This window comes from Coregonus clupeaformis, chromosome 14, assembly GCF_020615455.1.
Source record: "Coregonus clupeaformis isolate EN_2021a chromosome 14, ASM2061545v1, whole genome shotgun sequence".
Taxonomy (NCBI): Eukaryota; Metazoa; Chordata; class Actinopteri; order Salmoniformes; family Salmonidae; genus Coregonus; species Coregonus clupeaformis.
In genome coordinates this window covers 20418668-20433603 of record NC_059205.1, presented here as the reverse complement: position 1 = coordinate 20433603, position 14936 = coordinate 20418668, and positions in this window count along the sequence as shown.

The following is a 14936-nucleotide window of genomic DNA, read 5'->3' as shown; positions in this document are numbered from 1 at the left end:
AATATCCATATTTGCTCTTTGCTATGCTGCAGACTGACTGAGTGACAGGCATTTTGCTGATTGATGACCTTGAAATCTAACCTGTGTGGTTGGGGTGGGGGAAGGGTCAAGGGACATGAACGGTCCACTGCGTTGTGAAATCTTGACCAATCACAGCAGGCACCGCATCACTCCATGGGCTTCTTGTAGTGCCTGCTACTGCCTAGTGCAGTATGTTGTATTGTTTATTTTTGTCATTAAAATGTCTCAGTAAAACATTTTGAAAAAATACTGCATAGCACAATGATGTGTGGTTGTGGAAACTCATATCAGACAGAATAGTATTATTTTTTACCATCAAAAGGTTTGGGGCTGAACTAAAAACATCCGGGGCTGAAGGACCGGAAGCCCAGTTCTAATGACGCCACCGGCCCTGCCTGTCAACAGTAATAGACCTGTTACAGGAGGGGGTCGCAGTTCCGGAGCGACCCACTAGGTGTCATCCTCCGACAACCTTAGGCACCTCCTCACTCACAGTCTGGACTAATCAGTATCCTATTGGTGTCACCTGTGTCTACCTGTTCACCTGTGTATTTATGCCCTCACTTCCCTGTGTTCCCTTGCTCAGTTTTCTCTGTTAGTTTCTCTATGTCCAGCAGTACTACTCAGTGTCTGGTCAGAGACATATGTACAGGTGCTTGAGAAGTGTTCTCCCTGTTTCGTTATTTGTTTCAGTCATAGGTAGTATTTCGTATTTTGGCTGTCAGACGGTTTTTGGAGACTTATTTGCTCCGCCTTTCTTTTATCGTGATAAGTCCGTTATTTTGTATTCTGGCTTCGGGACCACCAGTAAAGATCCTTGTTTCACCATCTCTGCCTACTGCCTACTGTATATCCTGCACCACACCTGGGTCACACCTCACACCAACCCTTACAAGAATTGGGTCCAAAACACTACACACATAAAAATCAGGAAACTCCATTTTGACACCGCACCTTCAACTTTGTTTAGGGATGAGTACCCTTCTTGAAATGTACATGTTAAAAATATATTGGATGTACAACAAATACACAATAACACATTTTACATGTTAAAATGACTTCCACCCTATATTTTATTTACAAACACTCCGAAAAGCTAGTTTGGACTGCATTTTAGTGGATGTCGAGCTTTTTGTACAGTTTAAATGTTTTGGAAACAGGTTGGAACATGTTAGAATTGAAAATGAAATTTCCGGTAGGGTACGTCCACCAATTTTGTGCCTCCTGTAGCAAACTGGGACAAAAGAAAATGGGCTGACATTGTGCATTTGTGGGCCACAGAGAGTCCCCAAAAAAACAGATTTCTGCTGGGATCTCAACTTGAAGTAAGTGAACTAGTCTTAATATCTTGTGGAAAATGTAGGAAGGGAAGCGCTGCTACACTAGGATACAAAATAGTCGATATTTGTAGATAGAAGGGGTTAATTAGTCATAAAAAAACAAGGACCAAGGCACTCTTCATATAATTAAAATGTCTTTATTGTTATGGCATGTTCAATGGAACAAAATTTAAAGTTTGTTGAACTGAACATGCCATAACAGTACAATTATTTTTATTATATTAATTAAGAGTGCCTTGGTCCTCTTTTTTTTCTGTTTGTGGTAGTCTTACAGTAATATCTGTCATATACATTTATGTTATGTTTGTATATTATGTTTTGATATTACTGTAAGACTACCAAAATAAGAAAAAAAGAGGACCAAGCTATTGCATGGGCACAGAATTGCTTCCCTAGAAGACAACCAGTGAAGAGTCAGAATACTTAGTGCTGAGGTGTGACCTTTCATGAGAGCAAAATCGAGACATCTGAACACAGTAAGTTAGACCTGGATGTGGTCGTATCTATACTGAACTATTCTATTGCTACAGTCAATCCTGAGGTTGTATGTACAGTCCAGTGGCGGTCAGTGCCGTTTTATGATGAGGGAAGACAATTCTTTTTTTTCAGGAGCATGGCCTTATTTCTATTACAGCATATTGGATGACTGTCATTCATATTCCATTCACCCAGTTCAACGTAACATCGATAGGTTTAGGCTACTATATGATACTCAAATGTTCACTATACCCATCATGAGGTTGCTACAACCTAGCCCATGAATGTAAGTTTACAACGTAGGTGCACCCAGGTCGAGAGGAAATGTTGAGGTTACAGACAGTGACACATGGACAGACAGTGACACATTGAATACCGCCTTGTACACTCTTAGTCCAACAGTTGCAAACAAGAGTTTATATTGGACAAATTCAGGTATTTTTATCCGCGTTTCGTTTGCTTCCGTTTAAGAAAAGTCTTTCAACAGAATCGGCGGTATGAATACACCCCTTATCACGCGTAAACACAGTTCACTTTCATAACAGCCACGTTGCATTCCTTCTCGCCTCTACGCACTCTCCTCCTCTCACCTTTTCCCTTTGTTTGGACTTCAATGCACAACACATCAGCTGTATATGACCAGGCGGAAAAACCTTTCCAAGCCAAACCATGTCATAACCGCTACATACAGCCTACATCGTTGTCCCCATATTAGCTAAAGTAACGTCCTAGTGAACATAGCTAATAGAACTAATGCACTAGTAAACCCGCTACAATCATGCAGTAACGTCTATAGTATAGTAAGTAAGCAGTTCAGCAGTTACACCGGCGGGCCCGGTGGCAATAAATGAATAATACCAAAAGCTTACCTGTACTTGGAAGAGTTCCAGTGTTGTGTTGGATAGTCATAGCCAGCTAGCTAACATAGCATCCCTCTGTTTGAGCCGGGTGTTTGAGTAGGCTAATCTAGCCTGCTGCATTTGCTAGCTAAGTAAGTGAAACTGAAGAAAAAAAATGACACTCTCTCTCTCTTGCTTCTCCTTAATTTTTGAAGAAATGAATTTGTTGAAAACTGTTCAACTATTGTCTTTCTCTCTCTTTGAGTCAACTACTCACCACATATTATGCACTGCAGTGCTAGCTATCTGTAGCTTATGCTTTCAGTACTAGATTCATTCTCTGATCCTTTGATTGGGTGGACAACATGTCAGTTCATGCTGCAAGAGCTCTGATAGATTAGAGGACATCCTCCGGAAGTTGCCATAATTACTGTGTAAGTCTATGGAAGGGGGTGAGAACCAAGAGCCTCCTAGGTTCTGTATTGAAGTCAATGTACCAAGAGGAGGACGGAAGCTAGCTGTCCTCCGGCTACACCATGGTGCTACCCTACAGAGTGCTGTTGAGGCTACTGTAGACCTTCATTACAGAACTGTGTGTTTTTTTATAAATTATTTGGTGACGTGAATATATTTAGTATAGTGTTATCTAAAAAGGAAAACTTTTTAAATGTTTTACCATTTTTATTTTTATGAAATTCACTGAGGAGGATGGTCCTCCCCTTCCTCCTCTGAGGAGCCTCCACTGGTACAGTCAGGTCCCAAACTATTGACACCCATGATAACGATGAGCAAAAAAAGACTATAAAATAAACACTGAGCTATATTGTATGCCCCTCCAAAAATGGGTAAATTCTATTATTGTATACAAATACAATTGCTCCGAGGAAGAGATTTTGTTTAACATGTTGTATTTTTCTAAAAAAATAAAATAAAAATAGGGGTCAAAAGTATTGGCATCCCTGTTATTAACACTTTTCAATACTTCACATTGCGAGGATAACAGGACTAAGCCTTTTTCTAAAATGTTTTATGAGATTGGAGAATACATTGGGAGGGAGTTTAGACAATTTTTCCATAGAGAATATATCCAGAACCTTGATATAATTTGTCTTCGCTTATGGACTGCCCTCTTCAAATCAAACGACAGGTTTCCAATGGGATTCAAGTCCAGAGACTGATTTTGTAGTCAAATAATAATGTATTTGTGGATTTTGATGTGTGCTTGGGGTTGTTGTCTTGCTGGAAGGTCAAGTTTCAGGCTCCTGGGAGAGGCAACCTGTCATGATCGTCGGGAACAGAGGACCAAGGCGCAGCGTTGAATGCGAACATATTTATTGTTAGAGAGTAAACACGAACAAAACAACAAACGATAACGTGACAGTCAACGGTCTAACACAAACCAACTAGAACAAGATCCCACAAAGAATAGCTGAAAACAGCCTACCTAAGTATGGCTCCCAATCAGAGACAACGAGCAACAGCTGCCTCTGATTGGGAACCACCCTGACCAACATAGATCTATATGATCTAGAACAAAACCCAAAACATAGAAAACACAACATAGAAGCTACACCGTGAAACTAAACATAGAAAATCCACACCCTGGCTCAACATTTCAGAGTCCCCAGAGCCAGGGCGTGACAGTACCCCCCCCCCAAAGGCGCGGACTCCGACCGCGCCAACAGAACACCACAGGGGAGGGACAGGGTGGGCACTCCGCCTTGGCGGCGGATCCGGCTCTGGGCATGATCCCCACTCCCTCTCTAACCCCAAACAGTACCCCTGGTGCGGTCTGGCCCTGCTGGCCGGAGCTGGACTGAACACTGGTGGAGCGGATTGCTCTAGCTCCGACGTGGAGCAGCTGACCGGTACCGGACCAGGCACCGGTGGAACAGGCACGGGCTGTGCCGGACTGACGACGCACACCACTGGCTTGGTGTGGGGAGCAGGAACAGGCCGAGCCGGGCTGACGACGCACACCACTGGCTTGGTGTGGGGAGCAGGAACAGGCCGAGCTGGGCTGACGAAGCGCACCACCGACTTGGTGCGGGGAGCAGGAGCGGGCCGGCCCGGGCTAGCGACGCGCACCATAGGCTTGGTGCGGGGAGCAGGAACGGGCCGGACCGGGCTGGCGACGCGCCCCATCGGCTTGGTGCGGGGAGCAGGAACGGGCCGGACCGGGCTGACGAAGCGCACTACTGACTTGGTGCGGGGAGCAGGAGCGGGCCAGGCCGGGCTAGCGACGCGCACCATAGTCTTGGTGCGGGGAGCAGGCACGGGCCGTGCCAGACTGACGAAGCGCACCACTGACTTGGTGCGGGGAGCAGGAACGGGCCGGACCGGGCTGACGAAGCGCAATACTGACTTGGTGCGGGGAGCAGGAACGGACCGGACAGGGCTGGCGAAGCGTACCACAGGCTCGATGCGGGGAGCAGGAACAGGCCGGACCGGGCTGGCGACGCGCACCACAGGCTCGATGCGAGGGACAGGAACAGGCCGTACCATACTGGGGACACACACCCCTGGCCCTACGCGGGGATCAGGAACGGGCCGGACCGGACTGGTAACACACCCCAGTACCTCTCGCCGTGCCTCTACACTTTCCTTCCCCTTAGTGACCAGTGGCCCCCTTAACCTGGCGGCCTCCTCTGCCAACCCGCTGGACCGCTCTATCGCGGCCTCCTGCTGCCCCGTCGTGAGCCCCCCCCTAAACATTTTCTGGGCTTGTCTCTCCCCCGTGGACCAGGCCTCCATGGTTCTCGCCCAACTCTCACTCCACTACTCCCAATTCCAACCTCTCTGCTCTTCACTTGGCTTGGCCCAGTCGAGACTCTTACTCCACTGCTCCAAAGTCCAACCTTTCTGCTCTTCACTTGGCTGGGCCCAGTCGAGGTTGCAAAGGTGATCCGCTAGCGATTCCCCTGGCGATGGCTCCTGGACACGCTGCTTGGTCCAGTTTTGGTGGGATCTTCTGTCACGATCGTCGGGAACAGAGGACCAAGGTGCAGCGTTGAATGCGAACATATTTATTGTTAGAGAGTAAACACTCGAACAAAACAACAAACGATAACGTGACAGTCAACGGTCTAACACAAACCAACTAGAACAAGATCCCACAAAGAATAGCTGAAAACAGCCTACCTAAGTATGGCTCCCAATCAGAGACAACGAGCAACAGCTGCCTCTGATTGGGAACCCTGACCAACATAGATCTATATGATCTAGAACAAAACCCAAAACATAGAAAACACAACATAGAAGCTACACCGTGAAACTAAACATAGAAAATCCACACCCTGGCTCAACATTTCAGAGTCCCCAGAGCCAGGGCGTGACACAACCAGGTTTTAGGCTAAAATGTCCTAGTATTGGCTAAAGTCAATGATGCCGTTGACCTTAACAAGGGCCCCTGGGCCAGTGGAGGCAAAATAGCCCCATAACATCAAAGATCCACCACCATATTTTACAGTAGGTATGAGGTTCTTTTCTGAATATGCATATTTCTTTCAATGCAAAACCCACCACTGGTGTGCGTGGCCAGAGAGCTCTATTTTCATGGAATTTGACATAGCACCGGTTTCAATCCAAGTGCCAAGTTCAGGAGTAAATATGTAGTTAACAAATAACATAGTAGCTTGCATGGACTCACTCTGTGTGCAATAATAGGGGTTAACATGATTTTTGATTGACTACCTCATCTCTGTACAGTGAGGGAAAAAAGTATTTGATCCCCTGCTGATTTTGTACGTTTGCCCACTGACAAAGAAATTATCAGTCTATAATTTTAATGGTAGGTTTATTTGAACAGTGAGAGACAGAATAACAACAAAATAATCCAGAAAAACGCATGTCAAAAATGTTATAAATTGATTTGCATTTTAATGAGGGAAATAAGTATTTGACCCCCTCTCAATCAGAAAGACTTCTGGCTCCCAGGTGTCTTTTATACAGGTAACGAGCTGAGATTAGGAGCACACTCTTAAAGGGAGTGCTCCTAATCTCAGTTCGTACCTGTATAAAAGACACCTGTCCATAGAAGCAATCAATCAATCAGATTCCAAACTCTCCACCATGGCCAAGACCAAAGAGCTCTCCAAGGATGTCAGGGACAAGATTGTAGACCTACACAAGGCTGGAATGGGCTACAAGACCATCGCCAAGCAGCTTGGTGAGAAGGTGACAACAGTTGGTGCGATTATTCGCAAATGGAAGAAACACAAAATAACTGTCAATCTCCCTCGGCCTGGGACTCCATGCAAGATCTCACCTCGTGGAGTTGCAATGATCATGAGAATGGTGAGGAATCAGCCCAGAACTATACGGGAGGATCTTGTCAATGATCTCAAGGCAGCTGGGACCATGGTCACCAAGAAAACAATTGGTAACACACTACGCCGTGAAGGACTTAAATCCTGCAGTGCCCGCAAGGTCACCCTGCTCAAGAAAGGACATTTACAGGGCCGTCTGAAGTTTGCCAATGAACATCTGAATGATTCAGAGGAGAACTGGGTGAAAGTGTTGTGGTCAGATGAGACCAAAATCGAGCTCTTTGGCATCAACTCAACTCGCCGTGTTTGGAGGAGGAGGAATGCTGCCTATGACCCCAAGAACACCATCCCCACCGTCAAACATGGAGGTGGAAACATTATGCTTTGGGGGTGTTTTTCTGCTAAGGGGACAGGACAACTTTACCGCATCAAAGGGACAATGGACGAGGCCATGTACCGTCAAATCTTGGGTGAGAACCTCCTTCCCTCAGCCAGGGCATTGAAAATGGGTCGTGGATGGGTATTCCAGCATGACAATGACCCAAAACACACGGCCAAGGCAACAAAGGAGTGGCTCAAGAAGAAGCACATTAAGGTCCTGGAGTGGCCTAGCCAGTCTCCAGACCTTAATCCCATAGAAAATCTGTGGAGGGAGCTGAAGGTTCGAGTTGCCAAATGTCAGCCTCGAAACCTTAATGACTTGGAGAAGATCTGCAAAGAGGAGTGGGACAAAATCCCTCCTGAGATGTGTGCAAACCTGGTAGCCAACTACAAGAAACGTCTGACCTCTGTGATTGCCAACAAGGGTTTTGCCACCAAGTACTAAGTCATGTTTTGCACTTATTTCCCTCATTAAAATGCAAATCATTTTAAAACATTTTTGACATGTGTTTTTCTGGATTCTTCTGTTATTCTGTCTCTCACTGTTCAAATAAACCTACCATTAAAATTATAGACTGATCATGTCTTTGTCAGTGGGCAAACGTACAAAATCAGCAGGGGATCAAATACTTAATTCCCTCACTGTACACCAAATACATTTAAACTCAGTTTTTCATAGTTCCTGACATTTAATCCTAGTAAGAATTCCCTGTCTTGGGTCAGTTAGGATCACCACTTCATTTTAAGAATGTGAAATGTCAAAATAATACACCGTGAAGGACTGAAATCCTGCAGCGCCCGCAAGGTCCCCCTGCTCAAGAAAGCACATATACAGGGCCGTCTGAAAATCTGTGGAGGGAGCTGAAGGTTCGAGTTGCCAAACGTCAGCCTCGAAACCTTAATGACTTGGAGAAGATCTGGAAAGAGGAGTGGGACAAAATCCCTCCTGAGATGTGTGCAAACCTGGTGGCCAACTACAAGAAACGTCTGACCTCTGTGATTGCCAACAAGGGTTTTGCCACCAAGTACTAAGTCATGTTTTGCAGAGGGGTCAAATACTTATTTCCCTCATTAAAATGCAAATCAATTTATAACATTTTTGACATGCGCTTTCCTGGATTTTGTTGTTGTTATTCTGTCTCTCACTGTTCAAATAAACCTACCATTAAAATTATAGACTGATCATGTCTTTGTCAGTGGGCAAACGTACAAAATCAGCAGGGGATCTAATAATTTTTTCCCTCACTGTACCCAATACATACAATTATCTGTAAGGTCCCCGTGTCGAGTAGTGATTTTCAAGCACAGATTAGATCACAAAGACCAGGCTGGGACGTTTTCCAATCCATTGCAAAGGGCATCGATTGGTAGATGGGTAAAAAAAAAAAAACTTAACCCTAACCCCTGGCCTAGCTAATGTTAGCAACAACAAACTGGAATACATACATTTTGCAAATTCGTAACATATCATACGAATTCTAGTTCGTAACATATCACACGAAATGGATGATGGACATCAACAAATTAATACATACCATACGGAATGTAACATATCTACTAAATGGAGTGTCTCAGATTTACTTACAGAATAATATGAAATGCTCTGATACCAGGTAGACCACAAAGACCAGGGACATTTTCCAATGCATTGCAAAGAAGAGCACCAATTGGTAGATGGGTAAAATAATAATAATAATTGAATATCCATTTAAGCATGGTGACGTTATTGATTAGGCTTTGGATGGTGTATCAATACACCCAGTCACTACAAAGATACAGCCGTCCTTCCCAACTGAGTTGCCGGAGACGAAGGAAACCGCTCAGGGATTTCAACATGAGACCAATGGTGATTTTAAAACAGTTACATAGTTTAACATTGTAGTTATTCCACAATACTAACCTAAATAAAGAGGAAATTGTATTATTTGATACTAATACAATTGCTCAGAGAAAAATATAGATTTTGTTTAAAGGGCAACTGAACGCAAGAACCAACTTATTTGGTTGAAAACAGCCTGTGGCATCGATATTTGTCAGAAACATTTATTTCAGTGCCAAAATGTAATGAAAAGTGTAAGTACGATAATTTTGGTCATAAAGTCAGTATATTCCAAAACAGAGTTTTGTGAGATTTGTTTAACTGAGTTTGTCGCTACTTACATGGGTTGAGTTTGATCGTGCCCACTTGCCCACTAACTCGGGATTGTAACTCTAAGGGAGAATTGTCATGCACGGTGAAACAGCTGTGCTGATTGTGTAACACCTGCCAACTAGGGTTACCTAAAATGGCACAACTACCACACTACGCCAGTTCCTGTTTAATGAAGGGGACACCTCAACCTTACATAAGACACACAGATTTGTGACAGGCCACCTATGAAATTGGGTCATCAGCAATGCAATGGGAACAGACAATCACGTTGTCAAAAATACACTGAGTATACCAAACATTAGGAACACCTTCCTAATATTGAGTTGCATACACACTATATATACAAAAGTATGTGGACACCCCTTCAAATTAGGGGATTCGGCTATTTCAGCAACACCCATTGCTAACAGGTGTATACAATCGAGCACACAGTCATGCAATCTCCATAGACAAACATTGGCAGTAGAATGGCCTTGCTGAAGAGCTCAGTGATCTTCAATGTGGCACCGTCATAGGATGCCACCTTTCCAAGTCAGTTCATCAAATTTCTGCCCTGCTAGAGCTGCCGCGGTCAACTATAAGTGCTGTTATTGTGAAGTGCAAACGTCTAGGAGCAACAACGACTCAGCCGCGAAGTGGTAGGCCACACAAGCTCACAGAACGGGACCAGCGCGTGTTGAAGCGCGTAAAAATAATCTGTCCTAGGTTGCAACACTCACAACCGAGTTCCAAACTGCCTCTGGAAGCAACGTCAGCACAATAACTGTTCGTCGGGAGCTTGATCAAATGGATTTCCATGGCCGATCAGCAGCACACAAGCCTAAGATCACCATGCGCAATATATATATATTTTTTTGGGGGGTCCATTTTTGGGGGAAGCCTGGCTTCCCTTGGCATCGATGAATACACGACACTGCCTGGACCTACCATTTGGTTTTGAAGTATTGAAACCAAACCATATGGATTTGAATGAAAAGTATTGAATGTAAGAAGCGCACATCATTTCAAATAGGCTACATGTCATATTAAACATCATATAAACACTCTAAATAGGTCAGGAGCCAGACATAGAGCCTAAGAAGGAACGAAAAGGAATTATTTTGGCTATATTACTTCAATTATTTCAAGGCTATAGCCTACAAAGAAATACATTGTGAAGCATTTGCGAGTGTGACACACTAGGCTGGTAGGAACATAAAGCACTCAGCATTTAAATAACATTTCGTTGTATTAAATCATTATAGTCTATAAATTGCACATGTAGGCTGTGATTTACATAGAATTAAATACAAATTAAACGAAAAATGACTTATTAGTCCCTTTCAACTCATTTTTAGGATTAATTTTTAGAAACACGTGTTTGGCCAGTCTATGGCTTCAGGCTCATGCGATGGTGCCTGGAGAGCAGCCCAGCAGCGGAGAATATTATCTTGCAGAGCCACTGGGGATGCTAAACATCCTTTTGGCCACTCTTGCCAGGGTGGGCAGGGATGCAGAGTTGTTTATTTTTTATTTTCTATAGGTAGGCCTACAGCTTTTTAGGCAAAATAACCCAATCAAAATGGAAAGCTCCTTGAACGTGGCAATATGCAAGGCTTATTGTATAGATAATAGAACAAAAATTAACGAAACGTTTAAGAGATCTGATTTTTATTTTATTCAGTTGAAGTCGGAAGTTTACATACACCTTAGCCAAATACATTTAAACTCAGTTTTTCACAATTCCTGACATTTAATCCTAGTAAAAATTCCCTGTGTTAGGTCAGTTAGGATCACCACTTTATTTTAAGAATGTGAAATGTCAGAATAATAGTGGAGAGAATGATTTATTTCAGGTTTTATTTCTTTCATCACATTCCCAGTGGGTAAGAAGTTTACATACACTCAATTAGTATTTGGTAGCATTGCCTTTACATTGTTTAACTTGGGTCAAACGTTTCGGGTAGCCTTCCACAAGCTTCCCACAATAAGTTAGGTGAATTTTGGCCCATTCCTCCTGACAGAGCTGGTGTAACTGAGTCAGGTTTGTAGGCCTCCTTGCTCGCACACTTTTTTCAGTTCTGCCAACAAATTGTCTATAGGATTGAGGTCAGGGCTTTGTGATGGTCACTCCAATACCTTGACTTTGTTGTCCTTAAGCTATTTTGCCACAACTTTGGAAGTATGCTTGGGGTCATTGTCCAATTGGAAGACCCATTTGCGACCAAGCTTTAACTTCCTGACTGATGTCTTGAGATGTTGCTTCAATATATCCACATAATTTTCCTTCCTCATGATGCCATCTATTTTGTGAAGTGCACCAGTCCCTCCTGCAGCAAAGCACCCCCACAGCATGATGCTGCCACCCCCGTACTTCACGGTTGGTATGGTGTTCTTCGGCTTGCAAGCTACACCCTTTTTCCTCCAAACATAACGATGGTCATTATGGCCAAACAGTTCTATTTTTATTTCATCAGACCTGAGGACATTTCTCCAAAAAGTACGATCTTTGTCCCCATGTGCAGTTGCAAACCGTAGTCTGGCTTTTTTATGGCGGTTTTGGAGCAGTGGCTTCTTCCTTGCTGAGCGGCCTTTCAGGTTATGTCGATATAGGACTTGTTTTACTGTGGATATAGATACTTTTGTACCGGTTTCCTCCAGCATCTTCACAAGGTCCTTTAACGTTGTTCTGGGATTGATTTGCACTTTTCGAACAAAAATACGTTCATCTCTAGGAGACAGAACGCGTCTCCTTCCTTAGCGGTATGACGGCTGCGTGGTCCCATGGTGTTTATACTTGCATACTATTGTTTGAACAGATGAACGTGGTACCTTCAGGCGTTTGGAAATTGCTCCCAAGGATGAACCAGACTTGTGGAGGTATACACATTTTTTTCTGAGGTCTTGGCTGATTTCTTTTGATTTTCCCATGATGTCAAGCAAAGAGGCACTGGGTTTGAAGGTAGGCCTTGAAATACATCCACAGGTACACCTCCAATTGACTCAAATTATGTCAATTAGCCTATCAGAATCTTCTAAAGCCATGACATCATTTTCTGGAATTTTCCAAGCTGCTTAAAGGCACAGTCAACTTAGTGTATGTAAACTTCTGACCCACTGGAAATAATCTGTCTGTAAACAATTGTTTGAAAAATTACTTGTGTCATGCACAAAGTAGATGTCCTAACCGACTTGCCAAAACTATAGTTTGTTACCAAGAAATGTGTGGAGTGGTTGGAAAACAAGTTTTAATGACTCCAACCTAAGTGTATGTAAACTTCTGACTTCAACTGTAAATACTTTGCTACAATGACACACTTAGTTATCTACCCACCTTGTTCCTTTCTTTTAGCATGTGCACATAATAAGTACACCATCATGCTTTCGGGATATATGTATTTTCAGATTCCACAATGATTCTTTAGTTGTGGACACTACATAACCGCACTCCCTCTCTTGCTCTTGGTCCTCATCTTTGTAAGTCAACTTGATTTAGCACCTGTGTGTTTTATCAGTTTTTTTCTATGAAAATATTTAGCAAACTCCATGACAGTAGCTAAAGCAAGTAGACTACAAATGCATGCTGGGACGGCATGCCCTGAGCTTGTGAAGTGAGCGCTACTGGAGCGAAATTGGAGCGGGCGAGAAAGCCGACGCTCCAGCCTTTGGGAATCTCGCTCAAGGATCCAGTCAAATTGCTCCAGCTCTGCTCCTCGCGCCGCTCCAGCTCCACTCCACTCACATACTCTGTACAGCATACAATGACATTCTATACGATTCTGTGCTTCCAACTTTGTGGCAACAGTTTGGAGAAGGCCCTTTCCTGTTTCAGCATGACAATGGCTCCGTGCATAAAGCGAGGTCCATGGAGAAATGGTTTGTGTAGATTGGTGTGGGAGAACTTGACTGTCCTGCACAGAACCCTGCCCTCAACCCCATCAAACACCTTTGGGATGAATTGGAACGCCGACTGCGAGCCAGGCCTAATCGCCCAAGATCAGTGCCCGACCTCACTAATGCTCTTCTGACTGAATGTAAGCAAGTCCCCGCAGCAATGTTCCAACATCTAGTGGAAAGCCTTCCCAGAATACTGGAGGCTATTATAGCAGCAAAGGGGGGACCAACTCCATATTAATGTCCATGATTTTGGAATGAGATGTTCAATGAGAAGGTGTCCACATACTTTTGGTAATGTAGTGTATCATATCAATAATCATTACAGATACATTGTGAAGCCTCTATCACCAGGAGCATGAGGAGTGGCACTTGGAGCAAGAACTGCAAAAACAAACACTAACCGACAACCCTGAACACAGGGTGAACTGTACTGAACAAAAATATAAACGCAACATGCAATAATTTCAAAGATTTTACTGAATTACAGTTCATATAAGGAGATCTGTCAATTTAAATATATTCATTAGGCCCTAATCTATGGATTGCACATGACTGGGAATACAGATGTGCATCTGTTGGTCACAGATAACTTTAAAAAAGGTAAGGGCGTGGATCAGAAAACCAGTCAGTATCTGGTGTGTCCACCATTTGTCTCATGCAGAGCGACACATCTCCTTCGCATAGAGTTGATCAGGCTGTTGATTGTGGCCTGTGTAATGTTGTCCCACTCCTCTTCAATGGCTGTGCGAAGTTGCTGGATATTGGCGGGAACTGGAATACACTGTTGTACACGTCGATCCAGAGCATTCCAAACATGCTCAATGGGTGACATGTCTGGTGAGTATGCAGGCCATGGAAGATCTGGGACATTTTCCACTTCCAGGAATTGTTTCCAGATCCTTGCGACATGGGGCCTTACATTATCATGCTGAAACATGAGGTGATGGCGGCAGATTAATGGCAAGACAATGGGCCTCAGGATCTCGTCACGGTATCTCTGTGCATTCAAATTGCCATTGATAAAATGCAATTTTGTTCGTAGCTTATGCCTGCCCATACCATAACCCCACTGCCACCATGGGGCATTCTGTTCACAACGCTGACATCAGCAAATCGCTCGCCCACACAACATCATACACCGGTTGTGAGGCCGGTTGGACGTACTGCCAAATTCTCTAAAACAACATTGGAGGCGGCTTATGGTAGAGAAGTGAACATTTAAAAAAATATAAACGCAACATGTATAGTGTTTGTCCCTAGTTTCATGAGCTGAAATAAAAGATCAGATAAATTGTCCATACGTAAAAAAGCTTATTTCCCTCAAATGTTGTGTACTAATTTGTTTACATCCCTGTTAGTGAGCATTTCTCCTTTGCCAAGATCATCCATCCACCTGACAAGTGTGGTATATCAAGAAGCTGATTAAACAGCATGTTCATTACACAGGTGCCTCTTGTACTGGGGACAATAAAAGGCCACTCTAAAATGTGCAGTTTTGTCACACGACACAATGCCACAGATGTCTCAAGTTTTGAAGGAGCGTGCACTTGGAATGCTGACTGCAGGAATGTCCACCTGAGCT